General features: G+C 34.0%; 1 protein-coding gene and 1 pseudogene across 1 annotated transcript in view; one reads left to right on the top strand and one right to left on the bottom strand.

Moving 5' to 3' along the window:
- Positions 1-24190, top strand: part of DSCAM (DS cell adhesion molecule) — a 715945-nt gene that overhangs the window by 157744 nt on the left and 534011 nt on the right. The window lies entirely within an intron of this gene.
- Positions 2755-2973, bottom strand: LOC122750837 (annotated as a pseudogene).

Here is a 24190-nt window from a genome sequence, read left to right on the forward strand (position 1 = left end):
GACCAGAGGATCATTCCCATTTCTACTTTGGCCTCTGGTTCTAAGATCTCTGGGTAGTTTTCCTTTATAATTTCTTGAAATGTGATGCATAGACTCTAGTCTTATTCATTATTTTCAGGAAGTACAATGCATCTTTAAAAAAAATTTTTTTATAAAAGATTTCATTTCCATGACTTTCTTTCCCCTTGAAAATTAACTTTAAAATGGAAAACAAAATAATGTTCTATAAATGACAAATTTTCAAGAATGTTTCTGTATGTATCAAAAAACTCCACAAAAAACCCACACAGGGTTTTTTTTTTCACTTTTTGTTGAACAGTATGGCTGAAAAGAGTGACTAAGATTTTCTCTAGATGACAATTTTTTAATTTAGTAGAAGTATTCTGATGCAATTCTAACCAATTTTAACTTTATAAATAAGAAAGGAAGTACTTTGAATGCTTTCTATGGCTCTTCTCAGATTTGAAATACCCACTTTCTCTCAAAAGGTTGGATCCCATTAGACACACAATACAGATCTGGATCAAATAGCTGAGCAACAAAGAATCCATTTATACATATATTCACACCAATATTTGTGCAAAGGTGTTATTAAATTGGTCTACAATCTGCCAACATAAGAAAACCACTTAAAATAATTAAATGTTTCACAAGTTTTGAACTCTACTTTGAAACTGACTGAATTTCAGTTGAAACAAAGAAATTTTAAGTGTACCTGATCATGAAAATTTCCCCTTTGCTTTCTCCTTGAAGACCCATAAAAATAACTGTACTGTTCTAGAGTACATAAATTGCACTTGTATAATTTGTTGTTTTAAAAGTTATTGATGTAATTCTTTTGTTCAAGCTGAAAGCAATTTGTATCAAATATTTTTAAGAACAAAGAACACTATTAGTGGATTTGATGTAGTTCAGTACCTGCATTTACTAGTTACATATCTTTAAACATCTAAAAGACAAGAGATCAAGTTGTCTGGGGAAAAATATCATTTGTGTGGATCAAGTGATCTATTTTCAAGGCCTTTTTTTAAACAATTTGAATTTCTGACAATGAAAGCAATTGTTTTATTAATAAAGACTTAAGATCCAAATCAATGACACACATAGGAACCATCATTTCACAACTGTTCTAATTAGTTCACTTTGTCTTTCAAATGTTATTGTTTCATTGTACACAGTATCATCAACATTGTGTGTTGATCTACTGTGATAAACTATATTCTTCTCACCAATTCAATGGTACAGAAGAGTTCCAGGGAACTCATGATAGAAGAGGATCTTCAAATCCAGGGGGAAAAAAAGAACTGTGGAGTATAGATGCTGAATGAAACCATACTATTTCTTTTGTCTTTGGTGCTGTTATTTTTCTATTTTGAGGTTTTTTGTCATTGCTCTGATTTTTTTCTTATAACATGACTAATGCAGAAATATGTTTGTTATTATGTATATATACATATATACATACACACACATATATGTATGTGTGTGTGTGTGTGTATATATATATATATATATATATGTATATATATATATATATATGTATGTATGTATATATATATATATATATATATATATATATATATATATATATATATATATATATATATATATATATATATATATATATATATATAAAACCTATATCAGATTACCTGCTGTCTGGGGGAGGGGGGAGGGAGGGAAGGGAGGGATAAAAATCTGAAATTGGAAAGCTTGTATAAACAAAAGTTGAGAACTATCTTTCCATGTAACAGGAAAAAAAGACTTTATTACAAATAAAAAAAGTCATTGTTTCTTTATCAGCAGGTATTTGAATAAATGCTTAAGACATATATAGATCCAGATTTCATGGGGAAATACCCTAGTAAATTGCCCTGATACTTCTTTGCTTTAACTGAGAAAATCTATAAGAATTATTATTATTATTATTTTTGGTAATGGGAACTGAAAACAGTACTTTTCTTGTAACACTTATATACAATCTTTTTTTGTTTTGTTTTGTCTTGTTCTGGTTTTTTTTGTGAGGTAATTGGGGTTAAGTTACTTGCCCAGGGTCACATAGCTATTAAGTGTCAAGTGTCTGAGGCTGGATTTGAACTCAGGTCCTTCTGAATCCAGAGCCAGTGCTCTATCCACTTACATAAAACATAAAATCTAAACATTTTTCCATATATGTATTGCATAGACTGACTTCATAAAGTTGGAAAATATAGTAAGCTATAGATAAAACTCAGTACAAATTGAGTTGGCCAGGGAAAACATGGTTAAAGCATTATTAGATATAAATGCAATTTTTATGAACACTTGCATAATGTCCAACTATTTTTCTCAAAAAAAATATTCTTTATAGAAATGTTCTCATACAAGGATACAATTTTCCCCTGAATCATATAGAAAGGAACTTGAACAGCCATTTACCATTTGCTTTCTACTATATGCAATAGAAATACCTCCTGTAGATCAACAGGTGACATAAAATTATAACATTTATAGAATGTTATTATAGTGGCAAAACTATAAATAAGGTCGATCATTATGCAGATATCAATCTTTTCTGGTATTAACAGTTGCATCTTAGTTATTTATACAGAACAACCTTGGTCCATTAGCACATGTAATTGAGAACAGCAGCTAAGAATCTTTCAGTCCTGGTACACAGCTAAAAGGGTCAATAATCACTCTTCCCATTGTTTTCTATAGGCAAGTCCTTTATCTATAGAAATCTGAAAACAATTAAATTCTGGCATTTTCTAACTATTGGATGAACAAGATGCTGAAAGCCATTACTATACAGTGTACTGCTACATAGGGACACTTTTATTCACCAATTCTGGCACACTTCCAAAATATACCCAACAGTCCAGTTTTATTTTTGTATAAGAGGCCAGGAGCCAAGAATCAGATATATGTGCAGGTACATATAAGCAGCAAGATTACTGTCAATAGGCTCTGAAAGTTGAAAATGGCAGACATAGTGAGACCTCTGATACCTCCAGCCACCCAATGTATCTTTAATAATCTATCTTCAATCTATTTTTGAGATAATTTGTTTTTATATGATATATTTAACATTGTTTTCTATTTTTTCAGTATTTTATTACTTTACAGTATTTTATTCAGTATTTATTACTTTTTGATGTCTAATGAAATCATTAACTTCCCCTTTAAAAATTCCTTTTTTTGAGGACTTATTTCTTCACTGAAGTTTTGTACCCTTTTTTGCCATTTAGCCAACTTTTATTTTAAAAGAATTATTTTCTTAAGTATTTTGGTACTTTTTTTTTTTACCATATGTCTAACTCTAATTTTTAGAAGTTTATTTCTTTAGTATATTTGTATCTCTTTTTACCATGCTGTTGTCTTTTTCTATTTTTCTTGCATAGCTTTCATTTCTTTTCCCCGTTTATCCTCTACCACTCATTTTATTTTGAAATAATTGTTCTTTTTATCTCTTTCTTTATCTTTTAAGATAATTCTTGTTGGTCTTATTTCAATCTGTATTTTTTCTTTGAGGCATTCCCTGTGGATGTTTTCAAGTCATTCAAGTGTCTTGAGTTTCCCTTTTACCACTGTGACTTTTTATAATCATTATTTTTTATATTTGCTTTTGTTTCTAGCCTACTTCTTGACTTTGGGTTTTATGTTATATTGGACTCTATTCACCTCTGGGGAGTGGGGGAAGGTATGTCCAGCTTGAGCTTCTGTCTTTTATATCCGTCTGTTATTCTAACAATTCATCCTGGAGCTCTGCATGTTGTCAGTTTTTCCAAAGTGTTTTGATCCAGGATGAGGTCTGTGAGCTGTGGTCTCTGGTCTGAGCCCTGTAATTTTCTAACCCACTTTGGGTCTCTTGGCTTGTGTGTAGTTGAGTTTCTGTATACTCTTGCTGGATTTAATCTGTTACCCATCTGGGAGGTTCTACATGTTCAGAATGACTGAACAGCTGGTTCCCCCTTGATTTTGGTCTACTCTTCTAGTTTATTCCATTGCTAGCTTATGTTTAGGGAGTTACGTTATAATGGAGTCCCTACTCTGTTCTTGAACTTAGAATCACACAACTCTGATTCTGTAATTTGTTCTTTGCTCATGACACAATTAGGGTCCCTACTCCTTTGGGGCCATGATCACTACTGTTTGCCCTGAAAGTGTGACCTGGAAGTGGACGGTGGGTGACAGAGTTGCCATATGCCACCTGTTCCTAATCCCTGTACTAGTATAGCAGTCCACTGGGATATGTTTATATCCATGTATTTAACCCCCTTATTTACCCTGGGTACCAGGCTGCTCCCCGCCAATGCTACTGCCACCATCTACCTATTATGGATACTCAACTGCAACACCTTGCTCCTGGATAACCTTGCCCTAGGGTGTACCCCTCTCTCTGTATTCCTAAACTTTTGCGGGCTAGAAAACAATGATTCATTGTGAATTTTTCTTGGTTTTTCAATTCAGAATTTGGTCTGGCCCTCTTTATCAACTATCATAAAGGAGAATTTCAAGGAGGTAAGGCAAAATTGCTCATTTTCATTCCATCATCTTGACATTACCTCCCTAATCACTAAATTTAATCATTTTTTTATCAATCTTCATCCTTCTGGACCTTTCTACAGCATTTGATACTGTCACTTATATTCTTCTTGATATTCTTTTCTCTCTAGGTTTTCATAATACCACTCTCCTATTTCTTCTCCTATCTGTATTACCACTAATCAATCTCCTCTGTTGAATCTTCATTCAAGTCATTTCAGTTAATGGTTGGTGTCTCCCAGGGCTTTTCCCTTTATATACTATACTATATTGTTTAGTGATCTCATTAACTCCCATGGAGTTAATTATTGTTTCTAAGCTAACAATTCTCTAAACTACTTATCTAGTTCTAATCTCTTTCTTGTCCTCCTTTTTTTATATCTCCAACTTGGATATCTTGGACATATGTCCAGTTGGACATCTTGTAGGAGGTAGCTTATCTCAAACTCAATATGGCCAAAACTGATCTCACATTTATGTATGTATGTTTGTGTGTATATTATAACCCAGTTTACTAGAACAAGAAGTAGAGAATTTAAGTAAATCATTCTAGAAAAATAAATTGAACAAGTCACAAATAACTTCCATAGGGATGGACCAAATGGATTTACAAATGAATTCTTTAAAATATCTACAGAACAATGTCCTCCAATTTCACATAAATTATTTGCAAAAATAGAGAAAGAAGATTCTATCTACATATTATATATGTAAATATGTGTACACATATTATGTCTATACATGACATACTCCTTTACCCTACTTCAAGTACTGATCATATCCCTGCTCTTGTTATCATATACAAGTGTTCCACATCTATGTTCATGAACTATGACATTCCTTTTCTGTTGTCATTTTTTTGAAAATACATCTTGCTGGGGGCAGCTAGGTGGCACAGTGGATAAAGCACCAGCCCTGGATTCAGGAGGACCTGAGTTCAAGTCCGGCCTCAGACACTTGACACTTAACTAGCTGTGTGACCCTGGGCAAGTCACTTAACCCTCATTGCCCTAAAAATATATATATATATATCTTCCTTTTCCTTGGAACTCAAAACCTTGTTTTTAGCCTTCATTTTAACCTCTAGTCCCTCAAAACCTCAGTTCTTTTGCAGGCCTTCATTCTTTTCCAATATTGACCCTTTGAACAAATGAACTAGTTCAATTCTACACTGTTATCTTCTCTCCAGCCCCTTACCACTTTATCCTGTTGATAATCTTCCCTTGTTAAACCTCAGCCTTGGATTGCTCACTCTCTGCTGCCTTCACTCCTACTCACGTGATGCCAAACAAAGCTTGAACAAAACCTAAAACCATGTGGACTGAGTACATTATAAGTTTATGTCACATAATCTCCACTAGGACTTCTTGGTGGCAAAGAAATCCCTTTAAACCTTATTAATTTACTATCCTACCTATTACAATGACTTTTCCAATTTTTTATACCTCTTCAAACCTCTTATAGCTCTTTTCCCATCACCTTAAGCTGAGAAAATTACCTCATATTTCTTTGAAAAAAGAGTAGTGCCTAAGAGCTTCCTCTTCTTACCTCATTTCATATCACTCAGATTCCTTCTACATCTCTATCAGCCTTTACCCATCTCACATGAAGAGAGAGTCCTTCTCATTGCCCATAAAACCCTTCTCCATGTACAAATAAATTCATTTCATCCTATTTTCTATTGCAAATTATCCCCTTTAAAATCTATATATTCATTTTTATTTTATCTCCCTCACTACTTGCTGTTTCCCAACTTCTACAAACCTAGCCTATGTCTCTGCAGCCATCAAAAAACCTTCACTTGATCCATCCATCCCCTGTACCTATTATCCTATATCTCCTCTCCCTTTTGTGACTAAACTTGAGAAGGTTGTCTACAGTCAGTGTCTTTATTTCCTTTCCTTTCACTATCTTAAACTTCACAGTTTGGCTTCCAGCCTCATGATTCTACTGAAACTTCTCTTTCCAAAATTCCCAGTGATCTCTTATTTGCCAAATCTAGTGGCCTTTTTCTCAAATTGCATCTTTCTTGACCTTTCTCTACAGATTTTGACACTGACCATCACTCTCTTGTCCTTTTCTCTTCATTCCAGGTTTTAATGCCACTTTTCTCTTTTAGTTCTATTCTTATCTCTTCGATCATTTCTTTGCTATATTTTCATCCAAGTCATGCCTGCTAATGGTTGTAATACCAGAGGGATCTATGCTGGACCCTCTTTTTTCTCCTTCTATACAAGGTTTCATTGAGTCAGTTATCTCTATGCAGATGGTTCTCTTATATTTATCCAACTCTAACATCTCTACTCACATGCAGTCTCCCATTTCCAACTGCCTAGAGTACATGTGAACTGGATTTGCGGTAGATATCTTTAACACTTCTAAAACAGTATTATTATATTTATTACCAAACTGTCCCCAATCTTAAATTACCTCTTACTGTCAAGGGTCTCACCATCCTCCCAGTCATACAGGTCTGCAATCTTAGTGTAATTCTCAACTCATTTCTCTTTCTCACCCTCCTAAATTCAATCTGTTGCCAGGCCATAGTGATTTTTACCTATGTAGCATCTCTCACATATGCCCACTTTTCCCCTTAGACACTACCACCAACCTGATGTAGGCCTTCATTACTGCATGACTGGAGTATTGCAATAAACTTAAAGTTCATATCCCTACCTACCTCAAGTCTCTTCCCACTCCATTCTCTGTGCCCTACTCACTTGTCAAACTGAATTTCCTCAAGCATGAATCTGACCACATCACACCCCTATTCAATAAAAGCCAATAGCTCCTTGTTACCTCTAGGTTCAAATTTAAAATCTTTTTTGACTCTTAAATTCTTTCAAAACTTAACCCCTTTTGGGAGCATCTAGGTGGTGAAGTAAATAAAAGCACCAGCCCTGGATTCAGGAGGACCTGAGTTCAAATCTGGCCTCAGACACTTGGCACTTACTAGCCATGTGACCATGGGCAAGTCACTTAACCCTTGTTGCCCTACAAAAGACAAAAACAAAAAAACATTAGCCCCTTTCTATTTTACTAATCTCCAAATGCGTACAACAGAATATTAATGATAAGAGTTCACATGAGGATGGAGAGCAAGATGTGGAGAAATTATTCAGTAAGAGGTGGGATTTGAGCTTGATGAATGAACTGAATTTATATGGGGGTCACATTTTATACAGAAGAAACAATATATTATAATTGCATATCTGTGCATGCTAATAGTGAGTATAACCAAAGGGATGGACATAACAAGAAGGTCCTCTTTCAAAAAATATCTGAATAAAACCTTTTCAGGTATGGGTCCATATTTATTATTTAAAGAGCCAGCTAATATTTCCTTTCTCAATCCTTGAATAATGCTTTGTTAATACTTCTATTATGAATATATTTATCATTATACATTACAATTGTTGGGGGTGCTAAGAGTTTAGACAGCATCTTCCAAGACATTGTCAGGGAAAATTGCCCTGATATTCTAGAAGCAGAAGGTAAAATAGAAATTGAAAGAATCCACCAATCACCTCCTGAAAGAGATCCCCAAAGGAAAACCTTATAAGACTGTATGTTTTATTTGGAAATGTATAATTTATTTCAACTTTGTATTCCACAGTAATTAGCAGATTGCTTTGCATTTCAAAAATAGTTTTTTTTAACATTTTTTTTAAGTGAGGCAATTGGGGTTAAGTGACTTGCCCAGGGTCACACAGCTAGTAAGTATTAAGTGTCTGAGGCCGGATTTGAACTCAGGTACTCCTGACTCCAGGTCTCTATCCACTGCACCACCTAGCTGCCCCCAAAAATAGGTTTTTTTAAGTTAATTTAATGAAAAGGAACTACCATGACCTAGGGATATGCCCAATGGGCATATGGTTTGATTATACTATCTCTTCAGTCTATCTTTTCTTACAATTGCTCTAATTCATCTCCCTCTTCAGTAAATGTATTAAATCACATAATTATAGAAATTTTTGACATTATTATTTATCTGCATGTTTTGGATTTAGCATATAGATTGTGTTTACTACTTGACACTGATTTAGTTTGCAAGGTTATGCACTAAAATCTGTTTGGACCTAGTGTTCAACTTAATTACCAGTACACTTTGAATACTACCCTACTTTAAAATAGGAAAATAGGAGAAGAGGAAAAATAAATTGAAATGGTCAGGAGATGATGTAGAAAGATATTACCGGAAGTATCAATTTCTCCTAAATTCTTTAAAATAAGAAACTACATAAGAAAATCATTAAATTGTTTATTATTTATTTAAACCATGATTCTATTAATTGACATATGCCCCCAAAGAATCCAAAACTAGAAGAAAAGACATAGCATTCTATCTGGTAGTAAAAAAAATATAGAAAATAACTTTGGTACCCATCAATTTGGGGAATGATTGAAAAAATGTAAAGATATGTCATAATAAATAACAAACATCATGAATTCTGATAAACTTTGGAAGATTTATATGAAGTTAAATAAGCAGAAATGAGAGAATTCTGGGGATATTATATGTAGAACCACAATAATATAAAGGAAAAAAGACACTAAAAGACCTGAGAACTCAAAACTAAGAACATTAAACATGGTAAACATGTCAGATTTTATATATACATGTATGCATATATGTACAAATATATCTATATGACACACATATATGTATATATATATTATATATGTGTATATATAATATATATTTAAAGAAGATTAAAATATATTATAACCTGTGTAACCTTGGGCAAGTTACTTCACTTCAGGCCATCAGTTTCTTCATCTATAAAGTACAATTTAAACCAGATGTCCTCAAAGGTCCCTTATAATAAAAATCTGTGGTTCTCTGAACTTTGTTATGATAGAGAGCATAAAAATAAATTTTGACATCAATTTTTTAAAAACTTTGTGTTCCAACTTCTGTTCCTCCCTCCCTCCCCACTCCCACCCCAAGAACTCAAGCAATTCAATATAAGTTATACATGAGTAGTCATGGAAAACATCTCCACATTATCTAGGTTGTGAGAGAAAACAGATAAAAACAAAACTTCAGATTGAGGAATTGTCAAAAAAAAAGTATTGCAATCTGTTTTCAGATACCATCAGTTCTTTCTCTGTAGAGGGACTGCAATTTTCATAAGTCCTTCAGAGTTGTATTGGATCAGTGCCTTGCTGAGAATAACCATGTGCTTTCCAGCAGATCATCTCATTTAACTCTGCTTCAGTTCATGTAGGTCTTTTCAGGTTTTTCGGATAGCATCTTATTCATCATAATTTTTGTATAGTACCTTAAACTTGATGAAGAATTTTCTTCATGCTAACACAGGAAAGTAGGTACCATACATTTTGCCATTATAGTCAATTATCATAACCATTTCCCTCCATCCTATTCCCTTAACATGATATTTACTCTATTTTCTATCTTCTTTTTACCTATTCCTCTTCAAAAGTGTTTTACTTCTATCTTTTTCCCATTTGCCTTTCTATGCTTCTCTAGGGTCTGAAAGTCCTCCTTTTCATTGAAGTCCCATCTTTTCCTCTGAAAGATTACACACAGTTTTGCTAGGTATGTGATTCGTGGATGTAGTCCCAGTTCCTTTGCCCTTTGGAATATCATATTCCATGCCCTCTGGTCCTTTCATGTAGATCTTGTTTTAATGTTATTGGAGCTCCACAGTATTTGAATTCCTTTTTTTCTAGCTGCTTTTAATATTTTCTCCTTGATCTGGGAGCTCTGGAATTTGGCTATAATATTCCTGGAGGTTTTCCTTTTAGGATCTCTTTCGGGAGGTGATTGGTGGATTCTTTCAATTTCTATTTTACCTTCTGCTTCTAGAATATCAGGGCAATTTTCTCTGACAATCTCTTGGAAGATGCTGTCTAAACTCTTATTTTGTTCATGGTTTTCGTGTAGTCCAATGATTTTAAAATTATCTCTCCTGGAACTATGTTCCAGGTCAGCTGTTTTCCCAAGGAGATGTTTCATATTGCCCTCTATTTTTTTATGCAATTGGATTTGCTTTACTGTGTCTTGGTTTCTCATAAAGTTGTTAGCTTCTGTTTGTTCAATCCTAATTCTTAGGCTATCATTTTCTTCAGACAGCTTTTTTATTTCCTTTTCCATTTGAATTTTCAAGCTGTTGACATTTTCTCATGACTTTCTTGCATCACTCTCATTTCTCTTTCCATTCTTTCCTCCACCTCTCTAAATCTTCCTTTTATCTCTCCTACTTTCTCTTCAAAGTCCCTTTTGAGCACTTCCCTGACCTGAGACCAATTCATATTTTTCTTGGAAGTTTGGATGTAGGGGCCCTTAGGTTGCTATCCTCTTCTGAGGTTACACTTTGATCTTCCTTGTTGCTAAAAAAAAAAAAAAAACACCTTTCAATATTTCTCAACTTTCTTTGCTTGCTCATCTTTCCATCTTTTACTTGACTTGTAACTCCCTCTTACAGTGGGGCCCTACTTCTATGCAACACTGTCCCAAGCTTCAGAGGGTCCTAGGTGTTTCATTTTGAGGGAGAGCAGGTTTTTCTCTCACCTAGCCTGTTCTTTAGTCCAAAGATAAGCTCAAGCCAATTTGCTAATTAACCAGCCAACAGAATTCTGTGGTGGTTCTAATCTCCCATGAGTCTGTGCCCCTCCTCCACCTGGGCCACCAGCCACTCAAGATTTCTTCCTGGTTCCCTGCTGGGGTGGGATAGCCAAATTCCTCCTTAGGTCCCAGAGATACCCCTATATTTCTTCCCCCTGCCCCAGCCAGCCATTTAGCCCTCTCACCTGACCATAACCTTAGTGCTGTAGCTGATTTGGAGGCTTTGGGGTAATTTCCTCTGGTGCAGTGTGCCAGAGGTCTGTGTCAGCATGATTCTGGTGTTAGACTCTTCTTGAAGCCCAGCATGGCCCCTTTTAATCTGTCTTTGGCTGGAAAATAATCTCAGCCCATCTTTTTTTATGGGTTTTGCTGCTCTAGGGGTTCTTTTATTGTTGTTTTGGGTGTAATTGTGTCAGGAGCTCTGAGCATTTAATTTCTTTCCTCTGCCATCTTGGCTCCACCCCTGTAGAGTTCTCATTGTCAATTTGAAACTTCTATAGTGGTACCATGCTTTTCTGGGGATAGGACCACATATGATCTCCCTCACTAAGGACAAGGTAGCTATTGTCTTTTATTTTTTAATTTTTTTCCTTTATTTAGAATTTTATTTTCCCCCTAATTACATGTACAAACAATTTTAACATCCATTTTAAAATCTTTGTGTTCCAAATTCCCTTCCTCCTTCCACTCCCCCTCCCCTGACCCTTAAGAACATAAGCAATCCAATGGAAATGGTACATGGGTAGCCATGCAAAACATTTCCACATTAGTCAGCTTATGAAAAAAAACAGACAAAATAAAAACTGTAGAAAAAGAAGCTTTAAAAATATGATTCAGTCTATATTTAGAGACCATCAGTTCTTTCTCTGGAGATGGATCACATTTTTCATAAGTCCTTTAGAGTTGTCTTGGATCATTGCATTGCTGAGAATAGCCAAGTCATTCACAGTTGATCATCTTAAAATATTGCTATTACTTTCTATTCAGTACACCTAAATTTGCATCAGCTCATGTAAGTATTTCCAGGTTTTTCTGAGAGCATTCTGCTCATTTCTTACAGCCCAATAGTGTTCCATCACAATCTCATCCCACAATTTGTTCAGCTTTTCTCCAATGATGGGAATGTTCTCAATTTCAAATTATTTGCACCAAAAAGGGCTGCCATAAATATTTTTAGACATATAAGTCCTTTAACTTTTCTTTTCTATCTCCTTTTGGATACTCACCTAGTAGTGGTATTACTGGGTATACTGAGTATACATGTTTTTGTTGTTGTTTTTTGTATGCTTGTTTTATAGCACTTTGGCCATAGTTCCAAATTGTGCTACAGAATGTTTGAATCAGTTTACAACTACAACAACAGTGCATCAATGTCTCATTTTCACCATATCTCCTACAACATTTGTCATTTTCCTCTGATGTCCTATTATCCTATCCAATAAGTATGAGGTAGTACTCCGGAATTGTTTTGGATTGCATCTTTATAATCAATAGTGAGTTAGAGCATTTTTTTTATGATTTATGAAAAGAAAAAGGCCAAACATTTTATTACCCAATGGAACAGAACATTGATTTTTAAAAAAATTAATAAAGTATTTTTTTCCATTACATGTAAAGATAGTTCTCAACCTTTGTTTATACAAGCTCTACAATTTCAGATTTTTCTCCCTCCCTCCCCCTCCCCTAGACAGCAGGTAATCTGATATAGGTTTTATATATATATATATATATATATATATATATATATATATATATATACACACACACATAATAACATTAATCCTATTTCTGCATTAGTCATGTTATAACAGAAAAAAAATCAGAGCAATGATGGAAAACCTCAAAATAGAAAAAAAAAACAACAGCATCAAAAACAAAAGAAATAGTATGGTTCATTTAGCATCTATACTCCGCAGTTCTTCTTTTTTTCCTGGATTTGGAGATCATCTTCCATCACGAGTTCCCTGAAACTCTTCTGTGCCATTGCATTGGTGAGAAGAATATAGTCCATCACAGTAGATCAACACTCAATGTTGATGTTACTGTGTACAATGTTCTTCTAGTTCTGCTCATCTCACTCATCATCAGCCCATGCAAGACCCTCCAGGTTTCTCTGAACTCCTCCTGCACATCATTTCTTATAGCACAATAGTATTCCATTGTATTCATATACCACAACTTGTCCAGCCATTCCCCAATTGATGGGCACCCCCTCAACTTCTAATTCTTTGCCACCACGTAAAGAGCAGCTATAAATATTTTTGTACATGTGGGTCCCTTTCCCCCTTCCATGATCTCTTTGGGAAAAAGACCCAAAAGTGCTATTGCTGGGTCAAAGGGTATGCACAGCTTTATCACCCTTTGGGCATAATTCCAAATTGCTCTCCAGAATGGTTGGATCAGTTCACAGCTCCACCAACAATGGATTAGTGTTCCAATTTTCCCACAGCTTCTCCAACATTTATTATTTTCCTTTTTTGTCATTTTAGCCAATCTGATAGGTGTCAGGTGCTACCTCAGAGTTGTTTTTATTTGCATCTCTCTAATCATTAGAGATTTAGAGCATTTTTTCATATGGGAATAGATAGCTTTGGTTTCTTCATCAGAAAACTGCCTGTTCATATCCTTTGACCATTTCTCAATTGGGGAATGACTTGGATTCTTATAAATTTGATTGAGTTCCCTATATATTTTAGAGATGAGGCCTTTATCAGAAGTACTGGCCTCAAAAATTGTTTCCCAGCTTTCTGCCTCCCTTCTAATTTTGGAGGCATTGCTTCTGTTTGTACAAAAATTTTTTAATTTAATGTAATCAAAATCATCCACTTTGCATTTTATAATATACTCTATCTCTTGTTTGAGTTAGAGCATTTTTAATATGGCTATGGATAGCTTTGATTATTTCATCTGAAAGCTGTTCATATCTTTCCATAATTTATCAATTGGTGAACGGCTTTTATTTTAACAACTTTGACTCAGTTCTCTATGTGTTCGAAAAATGAGGCCTTTACAAGACAAACTTGTTTCAAATGTTTTTGAAGTTACTATTTCTGACTGAATTTCCCTCCATCCAACTCTCTCCCCTTGTTATTTACTCTATTCTCTATCTCCTTTCACCCTTTCCCTCCTCAAAGGTGTTTTGCTTCTGATTTCCCCCTCCCAAAATCTGCCCTCCCTTCAGTCACCTCTCCACTTTATCTCCTTCCCCTCCTACTTTCTGTCAGGGTAAGATAGATTACTATGCCCAATTGAGTGTGTATTTTCTTCCTTATTTGAGCCAATTTTGATGAGAGTAAGATTTACTCAGTCCCCAGCACCTCCCCCATCTTCCCCTCCACTATATAAGCTTTTTCTTGCTTTTTTATATGATACATTTTGCCCCATTCCACTTCTCCCTTTCCCTGTCTTCCAGTGCACTCCTCTCTCACCCCTTAATTTATTTTTTAAAGATACCCTCCCTTCATATTCAACTCACACCTGTGACCTCTGTCTAAATATACTCTATCCAGTTGCCCTAATAATGAGAAAGTTCTTCTGAGGTACAAGTATCATCTTCTCATGTAGGAATGTAAACAATTTAACCTTTAATATCCATTATGATTCCTTTTTCCTGTTTACCTTTATATGCTTCTTTAGAGTCCTATATTTGAAAGTCAAATTTTATGTTCAGCTCATGTCTTTATCAAGAATGCCTGAAAGACCTCTCTTTCATTGAATTCCCATCCCCCCCAAAGGATTATACACAATTTTGCTAGGTATGTGATTCTTGTTTGTAATCCAAGTTCCTTTGCCCCCCAGAATATTATATTTCAAGCCCTCTGATCCTTTAATGTAGAAGCTGCTAAATCTTGTGTTATCCTGACTGTGGTTCCAGAATACTTGAATTATTTCCTTCTGGCTGCTTGACCTGGGAGTTCTGGAATTTGGCTATAATATTCCTGGGAGTATTTTCAAGGATCTTTTTCAGGAGGTGATCAGTGGATTCTTTTGGTTTTTATTTTACCTTCTGGTTCTAGAATATCCAAACAATTTTCTCTAACAATTTCTTGGAAGATGATGTCTAGACTCTTTTCTTTATCATGGCTTTCAGGTAGTCTAATAATTTTCAAATTATCTTTCTTGGATCTATTTTCCAGGTCTATTGTTTTTCCAATGAGATATTTCACATTGCCTTCTATTTTTTCATTCTCTTGGTTTTGATTTATTGTTTCTTGATTTCTCATAACGTTATTAACTTCCATTTGCTCAATCCTAATTTTTAAGGTTTTATTTTCTTCAGAGAGCTTTTATACCCTTTTCCCGTTTGGCCAATTCAGCTTTTCAAGGTGTTCTTTTCCTCATTGGCATTTTGTACTTCTTTAACCATTTGGCCTAGTTTTTTAAAGTGTTATTTTCTTTAGTATCTTTTGTCTCCTTTACCAAGTGTTGACTTTTTTCCTGATTTTCTTGCATCACTCTCAATTCTCTTTCTATTTTTTCCTCTACCTCTCTTACTTTATTTTCAAAGTCCTTTTTGAGCACTTCTATGGCCTGAGACCAATTCATATTTTTCTTGGAAGCTTTGAATGTAGGAGCTTTGATTGTTTTATCTTCTTCTGAGTGTATATTTTGATCTTCTTTGTCACCATAGAAACTTTCTATGGTCAGCATTTTTTCTATTTCCTCATTTTCCCAGTCTATTTCTTGACTTTTAACTTTTTGTTATAGTGTGGCACTGCTTCCAGGGTGGAGGGTGCACTGTCACAAGCCTCAGGGGGTTTGGGCAGCTGTTTTCAGAGACACTTCAAGGAATTTATAAGTTTTTACTTATTCTAAGGTGGTATGATTTAACGATAGGTATGTCTACTCTCCTGGCCTGTGCATAGGTCTGCAAGCAACCATAAGCCTGCTTTGCTCCCCTGGAACTATGAACAGAGTCCCCCTCCAGTGTTGCTGCAAGTGCTTGTGTGCTTGTGATCCTCCTCTGATTGGGACTGCCACCCAAGACTGTGACCAGGATCCAACTATGGGCAAAACAACAGAGTCCTACCTCAGTGCTACCAAAGAGATCTCTGTAATTTCCTTCTGGCCAATTGCTAGACTCCATTACTGTTTGTGGGCTGAGTTCCAGAAGTATTTGCTACTGCTGCTGATTCAGAAGCTTCCAAGGCCTGCTTCTGGTTTGCTGTGGCTGTGGCTGTGGCTGTGACTAGGTCTGTTCTGGGGCTGGTGACCTGCATTGGTCTGCATTCTACTCTCACCCTCATACAACAGACCTTTCCTGCTGACCTTATAAGTTGTCTTTGGCTGGAAAATTATTTAACCCTGTCTCTTTGTGGCTTCTGTTGTTCCAGGAATTGTCTTATAGTATTATTTGTAGGTATGTGGAGGTGTGTTGGGGAGAATTCAGGCATGTCACTGCCTTTCTTCTGCCATCTTGGCCAAAGGTAGCTATTCTTAATCTGCATGGCCTTCAATTTTTCCTCATATGGAAGAATTCATTACCAAATGAGAAGACATTAAAGGATATAAAATAATTTTTATATACTGATTACATTAAATTAAAATGTTTTCACAAATGAAATCAATGCAGCCAAGATAAAGAAAGCAGAAAACTGGGGATGAGGATGATTTACAGCAAATTTCTCTCAAAAAGTGTCATTATATAATAATATAGAAAACTGCATCAAATTATAAAAATATGAGCTATTCCCCAATTGACAAATGGTCAAAAGATATTCTATCAGAAATAATGATCAGGATGCTTTCAGAAAAACTTGAAAAGACTTCCATAAACTGATGCAAAGTATGTGCAGAACCAGAACAATGTATAAAGTGACAGAACTATTTTACACTGATTAACTGTAAATGACTTAGCTATTTCCAGTAATGCAAGGATCCAAACAATACAGTTCAGAAAGATCTATTATGAAAAATGCTATCCATCTCCAGATAAAGAACTTAAGAAGTCTGAATACATATTGAAGTATAGTGGGTTTTTTTACTTTATTTTTTATTTGCTTTTTATCTGTTTTCTTTCATAACATGATTAATATGGAAATATGTTTTGCATGGTTGCATATGTATAACCTTTATGAAATTGCAGTTCTCAATGATGGGAGAGGGGATGGAGTGAGAGCATTTGGAATTCAAAATTGTATTTAAAAAGCCTAAAATTCTTTTTTACATCTACTTAAAAATATTAAAATTTAAAAAAATAAACACTTTTTCTCCATATGAGGAAATGAAATATTTCCATTCCAGGGTAAGAAGATTGTACCTATTGATGAAAAGTTGTGTTATTATATAGTCTGACTGCCCAAGTCAGGTGTCCAACTTCCCAGAAATCATGTCTGTGAAAAATCAATGCTACCTTGGAAAGGGGAAGAGCAAATGTATCCAGTAGTTTCTTGGATTACAGATAAGAAAAATAGACTGTTCATGGACACAGTTCAGGCTTATTCTTTCTAGTCCTTCCTTATTTCTTCTGTGGCAAATAGTTGCCTTAGACTTAAGGTCTTTGCACTATCAGAAGGTGACATAAACATCACAGAATTAGTTCAGGCCCCCCTCAATTTGAAAACTTTCTTTTCAATCCAATATTTCAAGGAACTCCTTCCCAGAAAGGTCTTGGATGGTCTTGTTGGGAAGCACCTTGCTTTCTAATACCATGAGAGGGGGAAAACTTGCTTTAAAAAAACTCTGATAGGTGTTTATCTGGAATAATGGAGATCCTTGATTTGGTGGTAATTCTGAGTCACTGAATGTGGATAATTGACAGTACTTCTCTAACTATTGTGGAAGAATGGGGCACCACTTTCACAGAGATTACTAAATATAAAAATATTTTCTATCATTTCCCTCATGTAACTATCAAGGAGGGGGGATGAAGTTATTCATTCAAAATAACTGCAGATGTTATAAAATATCTACTTATATTTACAAAGTTAAACCAGGAAACTATTTGTATACAACTATAAAATGCTGAAGAGATACAGACCTATATAATTGGAGAACTATTCATTTCTTATGCATAAAAAGTGCCAATATAATAAAATTATAATACTTCCTAATTTAAAAAAATTTTTCAGAACCATAACTATTAAGGTAACAAAGAATTATTTTATAGAGGTGGAAAATATAGTAATGACATTTAAATGGAGAACAAAAAGATTATGATGTCAAAGCAGGTGATCGTTAAAAATCATTTGATACAGGAAACAAAACTATCATCCTTTGCAGATGATATGGTGGTATATTTAGAGAATCCTAGAGAATATAATGAAAAACTGCTTGAAATAATTAACATCTTTAGCAAAGTTTCATGATATAAAACAAACCGAGACAAATCATTAGCATTTTATATATGACCAACAAAGCCCGACAGCAAGAGAGAGAAAGAGAAATCCCATTTAAAATACTTATAGAAAATATAAATTATGTGGGAATTTACCTGCAAACCCAGGAACTATATGAATACAATTACAAAACACTTTTCTCACAAATAAAATCAGATCTAAATAATAGGGGAAAAAACAATTGCTTCTGGATAGGCCAATCTAACACAATAAAAATGACAATTTTATCTGAATTAATTTACTTATTCATTGTCATACCAATCAAAATACCAAAATTATTTTGTAAAGGTAGAAAAAATAATACCAAAATTCATCTGGAAGAATAAAAGGTCAAGAATATTGAGGGAATTAATGAAAAATGCACAGAAAAGTGGTCAAATCTAAAACTATATAATAATACAAAATCTAAAACTAGATTAGTGGCAGTCATCAAAATTATTTGGTACTAAGAAATAGAGCAATGGATCAGCAGAATAGGTTAGGAATACAAAACACAGTAGAAAATGAACATAGCAATCTACTGTTTGATAAACCAAAAGACTCCACCTTCTGGGATAAGAACTCATTATTTGACAAAAACTGTGGGGAAAACCAGAAAAATAGTATGGCAGAAACTAGACATAGAAAAACATCTCACCCCATATATCAAAATAAGGTCAAAATGGGTACATGATTTAGATGTAAAGGGTGGTACCATAGGCAAATTAGGAAAGGAAGGAACAATTTACCTATCAGATCAATGAAGAGGAGAAGAATTTATGACCAAATGAGATGTAGAGTATTATGAATAGCAAAATGAATCATTACATTAAAATAAATGGTTTTGTACAGACAAAACCAATGCAACCAAGATTAGAAGGAAAGAGAAACCTGTGAAACAATTTTTACAGTCAGTATATCTGATGAAGGCCTTATTTCTCAAATATATAGAGAACTGAATCAAATTTATAATACAAGTAATCTCCCAATTGAGAAATGGTTATAGGATATGAATAGGTGGTTTTGAGATGACGAAATTAAAGCTATCTATAATCATGTGAAAAAATGTTCTAAATCACTTTTGATTAGAGAAATAAAAATTAAAACTACTCTAAGGTACCATAATGACAAAGAATGAAAATGATGTGATGAAATGATGTGAGAAAATTGGAAAACTAAAGATTGGTGGAGTTGTGAATTGATCCAACCATTCTGGAGAGCAATTTGGAACTATGCCCAAAAGGCTGTAAAACTATGCACACCCTTTGACCGCAAAATACCACTACAATGTTTGTATCCAAAAATGATAATTTAAAATGGAAAAGGACCCACATGTACATAAATATTTATAGCAGCTCTTTTTGTGGTGACAAAGAATTGGAAATTGAGGGAATGCCCTTTAATTGGGGAATGACTGAATAAGTTGTGGTATATGAATGTAATGAAATACTATTGTGATGTAAGAAATGATGAGGAGACAGGTTTCATAAAATCCTGTAAAGACTTACATGAACTGAATGAAGTGAGCAGAACCAGAAGAACATTGTACACAGAAACAGCAACATTGTGCAATGATCATCTGTAATAGATTTAGCTCTTCTCAGCAATACAATGATGCAGGACAATTCCAAAAGACTCATAATGGAAAATGCTCTACAGTTTAGAAAAAAGAACTGTGGAATCTGAATGCAGATCAAAGTATACTTTTTGGGTTTGTTTTTGTGTTTTCTTTCTTGAGGTTTTTCTCTTTCGTTCTGATTCTTTTTTTCACAACATGCCTAATGTAGATATATGTTTAACATGATTTTACATATATAACCTATATCTGATTCTTCGATGGCTTCAGGAGGGAGGAGGGAAAAAAGGGAGAGAGAAAATATTGGAATGCAAAACCTTATAAAAATGAATGTTGAAAATTGTCTTTACATGTCACTAGAAAAAAACTATTAAGATTGAAAAAAATAATTTGATTGGATGATCAATGGAAAAAAGATTAGCTACAAAAAGTATAGAATCAAATGAACACAATAGTATAGTGTTTAAGAACCACCCCCGCCCCCGCCAAATACTGGTTGCTGGTATAAGGATTCACAGTTTAACAAATCTTCTGGAAAAATTGGAAAGCAGTTGGATGTAAATTAGAATAACAGTGCTCATTGTACAAAAATATACACTCCAATTTTAGTTAAGTCCTTATGATCTAATACTATATATTTTAAAGATGATATAAAAAACTAATCCTATGGATAGGGGAAGCGTAAATGATTAAACAAGTCAAAGAGATAATCACAGAAGATAAAATTTAAAAAATATTACATAAATTTTAAAAGGTTTTACACAAACATATTTAATCCAGTTAATATTAAAAGGAATAGAGGTAACTCAGGGGAAAAATACTTGCAATATTTCTCTGATGAAGGCCTCATATCCAAAATATACAAGGAACTGATTCAAATTTGTAAGATTAATATCTGTAAGGGGCTAAAATTCTAGCTATACTATCTAAAATCTAATGAGTGGTTGCCAATAAATTATAAGCTTTAGCAAGAGTATTTAAGTGTTTAAATATTTATTAAAGAGCATTAGGATCAGAGAAAGGTAAAAATCTAACTATTTCTAAGAGACAGCATCATCCCACCCACCATGGCAAGGTCAGGAACCAAAGAGGAAAAAACCTCTGCCAGCATCCACTTCCTACTTTCTGTCCTCCTCCCAGAAATGGGAGGCTCCTCAAGTTGATTGGCTGGTAGCCTTGATAGACAGTACCCACAAGCAAACATCACTTCCTGACGTCAAGGACCTTGACCACATGGCTTGCCCTAAGAGGCCTTCTCCTCATGGCAGAGCTTTCCTACAGTAGCTCTCCAACAGGTGGCATCATTCCAATTGTTACATATCCATTGCCCCATAAAGTACATAAATGAATAATTTTCAAAATAATAAATCCAAGCAATTGATAACTATATTAAAATGTGCTTCATATAACAAATTGAAGAAATGCAAGTAAAGTAACACCACAGTTCTAAACACAAACCCATCAGATTGTCAAAGATAACAAAAAAAGAAATTGATAAATGTTGGAGGGGCTTCAGGAAAATCGGAAAACTAGGGCAAAATTGGTAGAAATGTGAATTAGCACTGTACATCCATTCTAGAAAATAATTTGGAACTATGCCCCAAAAGTTACTAAATTATGCATAATTCTTTTACCCAGCTATGCCTTTCTAGAACTACATCTCAAAATCAAAGAAAGTAGGAAAAGATCTATGTGGTTTTTCATTCTGCTTTTTTAAAAAGCAGCTAGTAACTCCAAATAGAAACTTCATATAAAGGAATGGCTAAACAAATTATAGTATGTTAATATAATGGAATATTATTATGCCACAGAAATGACAAAATGGACATTTTCAGAGGAAAATCTAAAGACTTTCATGAAGTGATGCAGAGTGAAGGGAATAGAACAAGAAAAACAATTTACATAATGACAACAACATTATGAAGAAAAGTAACTTTGAATGATTTTAGACCTCTGATTAATGCAATACCAAATGATGTTCCAGAGAACATGAAACATGCCACCTACCTTTGCACAGCAAGTTGATGGATTCCAACTCTCAGGTTCCAGCTAACACCTTTCAGGTAGATTCAAAAGAAATATATTACAATTGTTGAAGCAGTTTAGTGAAACCAAGTGTGTGTGTGTGTGTGTGTGTGTGTGTGTGTGTGTGTGTGTGTGTGTGTGTGTGTGTGTGTGTGAGAGAGAGAGAGAGAGAGAGAGAGAGAGAGAGAGAGAGAGAGAGAGAGAGAGAGAGAGAATGAATGAGAATATAAAGATCTGTATAATAATCACTTCTTTTCCAGGGTTATTTTGAAACATTTATGCTTATTTTTTTTTACCATAAAAGTCTTGTCAAGTTTACAGTTAATTTGTTCAGAGGGCACTAATTATGATTGTTTTACTCATGTTGTTCTGAATCTCAAATGTCATACCCCTGTTATTCCAAAATACTCTTCTTTCCCTATAAATGAATATTTAAGATTTCACGCTGATTATTGTTGTGGTTCAATGTTTTTGTCACATTTTTATATCATGAAAAGATGGAATATAAAGATGTAGAGATATAGTGTTTTGCAAAAAGATTCATTAACATAAATAAAGTTATTTTATTATTTTAGTACTTAATCTTAAATTAATGATTACTTGAGAAACTCAAGCAACTGAAATATTTTGGTTAATTACAATCTAGCATCAATCTACATATGTAGTATGAACCATTCCATACTTGTCATTTTCATTTTGCTTTCTACACATCATATGTCTTGATACTGTTTTTATTTGTGCATCTTTGTACATATTTCAGAGACATCTCAAAGGAACCACATCATATTTCTTCTTATTTTGGACTTCAAAGCAGTGTTCTAAAGTAACTGCATTTTATATGCTGGTAATTTCGTTATAATTAAGCTACGTGAATATGACAATTCATATATAAATTATTTTATACCCCATGAGAGTATATGCAAAATAATTTCTCTTCAGCTCATTGTGAACTATTATCATGTCACATTGACTCAAGTGCAACATAATATTTATTCTCAAGAAGTGCAAACTACATCTTAATTAATTTTTAAGCCATGGCATATTAGATCCAGAAGGCACATTTTTCCAGATGACTTGACAAAAAGGGCAATGTCTTCATAGATTTAGCAAAGGCCATAAATTAAACACTTGTGATGTGAAATGTAAAGAAGGGACATTTGTAGAATTGTCTTTGTAAAATTATCTCTAGCTATGGTTGACCTCATCTCTGCAACACTTCATCTTTATTGCTTTTGTGATTTTTATTAAGATGAGTGACTTGCTCATACTTTCTCAGTGGATTACTCACCCAAAATCTCTTTCTGCATAATTCTACATTTCATATACTAATATAAATTACAAACTGTTTGTGTTCTAATTACAAGAATGGTTTTAAAGGAAAAAAAATTCCTGACCAATTAGTTTCCAAAGGAAGCAGCTGCTGAACTGGAAAATTGTAATTAAAATTTTATTTGAGTTTCTAATTTAATGAAAATCTTACAGTGTTATGCCTAGAATAGGATTTCAGGTGAACACATTATGTCAACATTTAAAATTTCCAGTTTTTCAAAAGTAAAAAGCAATTTTATAATGTAATAGAAAGACAATAGAACTTGCAATGATGAGATAGTAGTTCTAGTTCCAGCTCTGCTATTGTCTGTATGGTATGGGATTTTATCCTTCTTGGCCTGAGACATCATTTTGTCCCATGTTATGCATAATTATTCATCTTTAAGTTTCCCACATCCCAGACATTCAAACATAAAACATATGCTCATTATTTTAATTAACTTATTTGAGAAAGAAGTCAAAGCAAGTATAACATAGAAATATGGTAATCATGATGGTACAAATGTGTCTTTTTATCTTTTAGAAAGACAAATAGTCATCAAATTGTACCGGTAAACAGTCTGTGTAGTAGTACAAAAATTGTTTTAACTCATTCTTTTCAAATGAGAAATAATAAACAAAGCACTCATAGGTAGATTGGAATAAAAGGCAATAGATTTTGTTCATTGAATACCAGGATGCTATTTTAAGTTTTATAGAAAAGAGAATTAAATTTGATAGAATTAAGACTATTAAGGGACTTTTGATGAACCCATAATCCATGAGTATAGAATAAAATGATAGATTATCAGGTTTTATGTTAGAAATTACAGTGTTTAAAATGAA

This window comes from Dromiciops gliroides, chromosome 3 (genome assembly GCF_019393635.1).
Source record: "Dromiciops gliroides isolate mDroGli1 chromosome 3, mDroGli1.pri, whole genome shotgun sequence".
Taxonomy (NCBI): domain Eukaryota; kingdom Metazoa; phylum Chordata; class Mammalia; order Microbiotheria; family Microbiotheriidae; genus Dromiciops; species Dromiciops gliroides.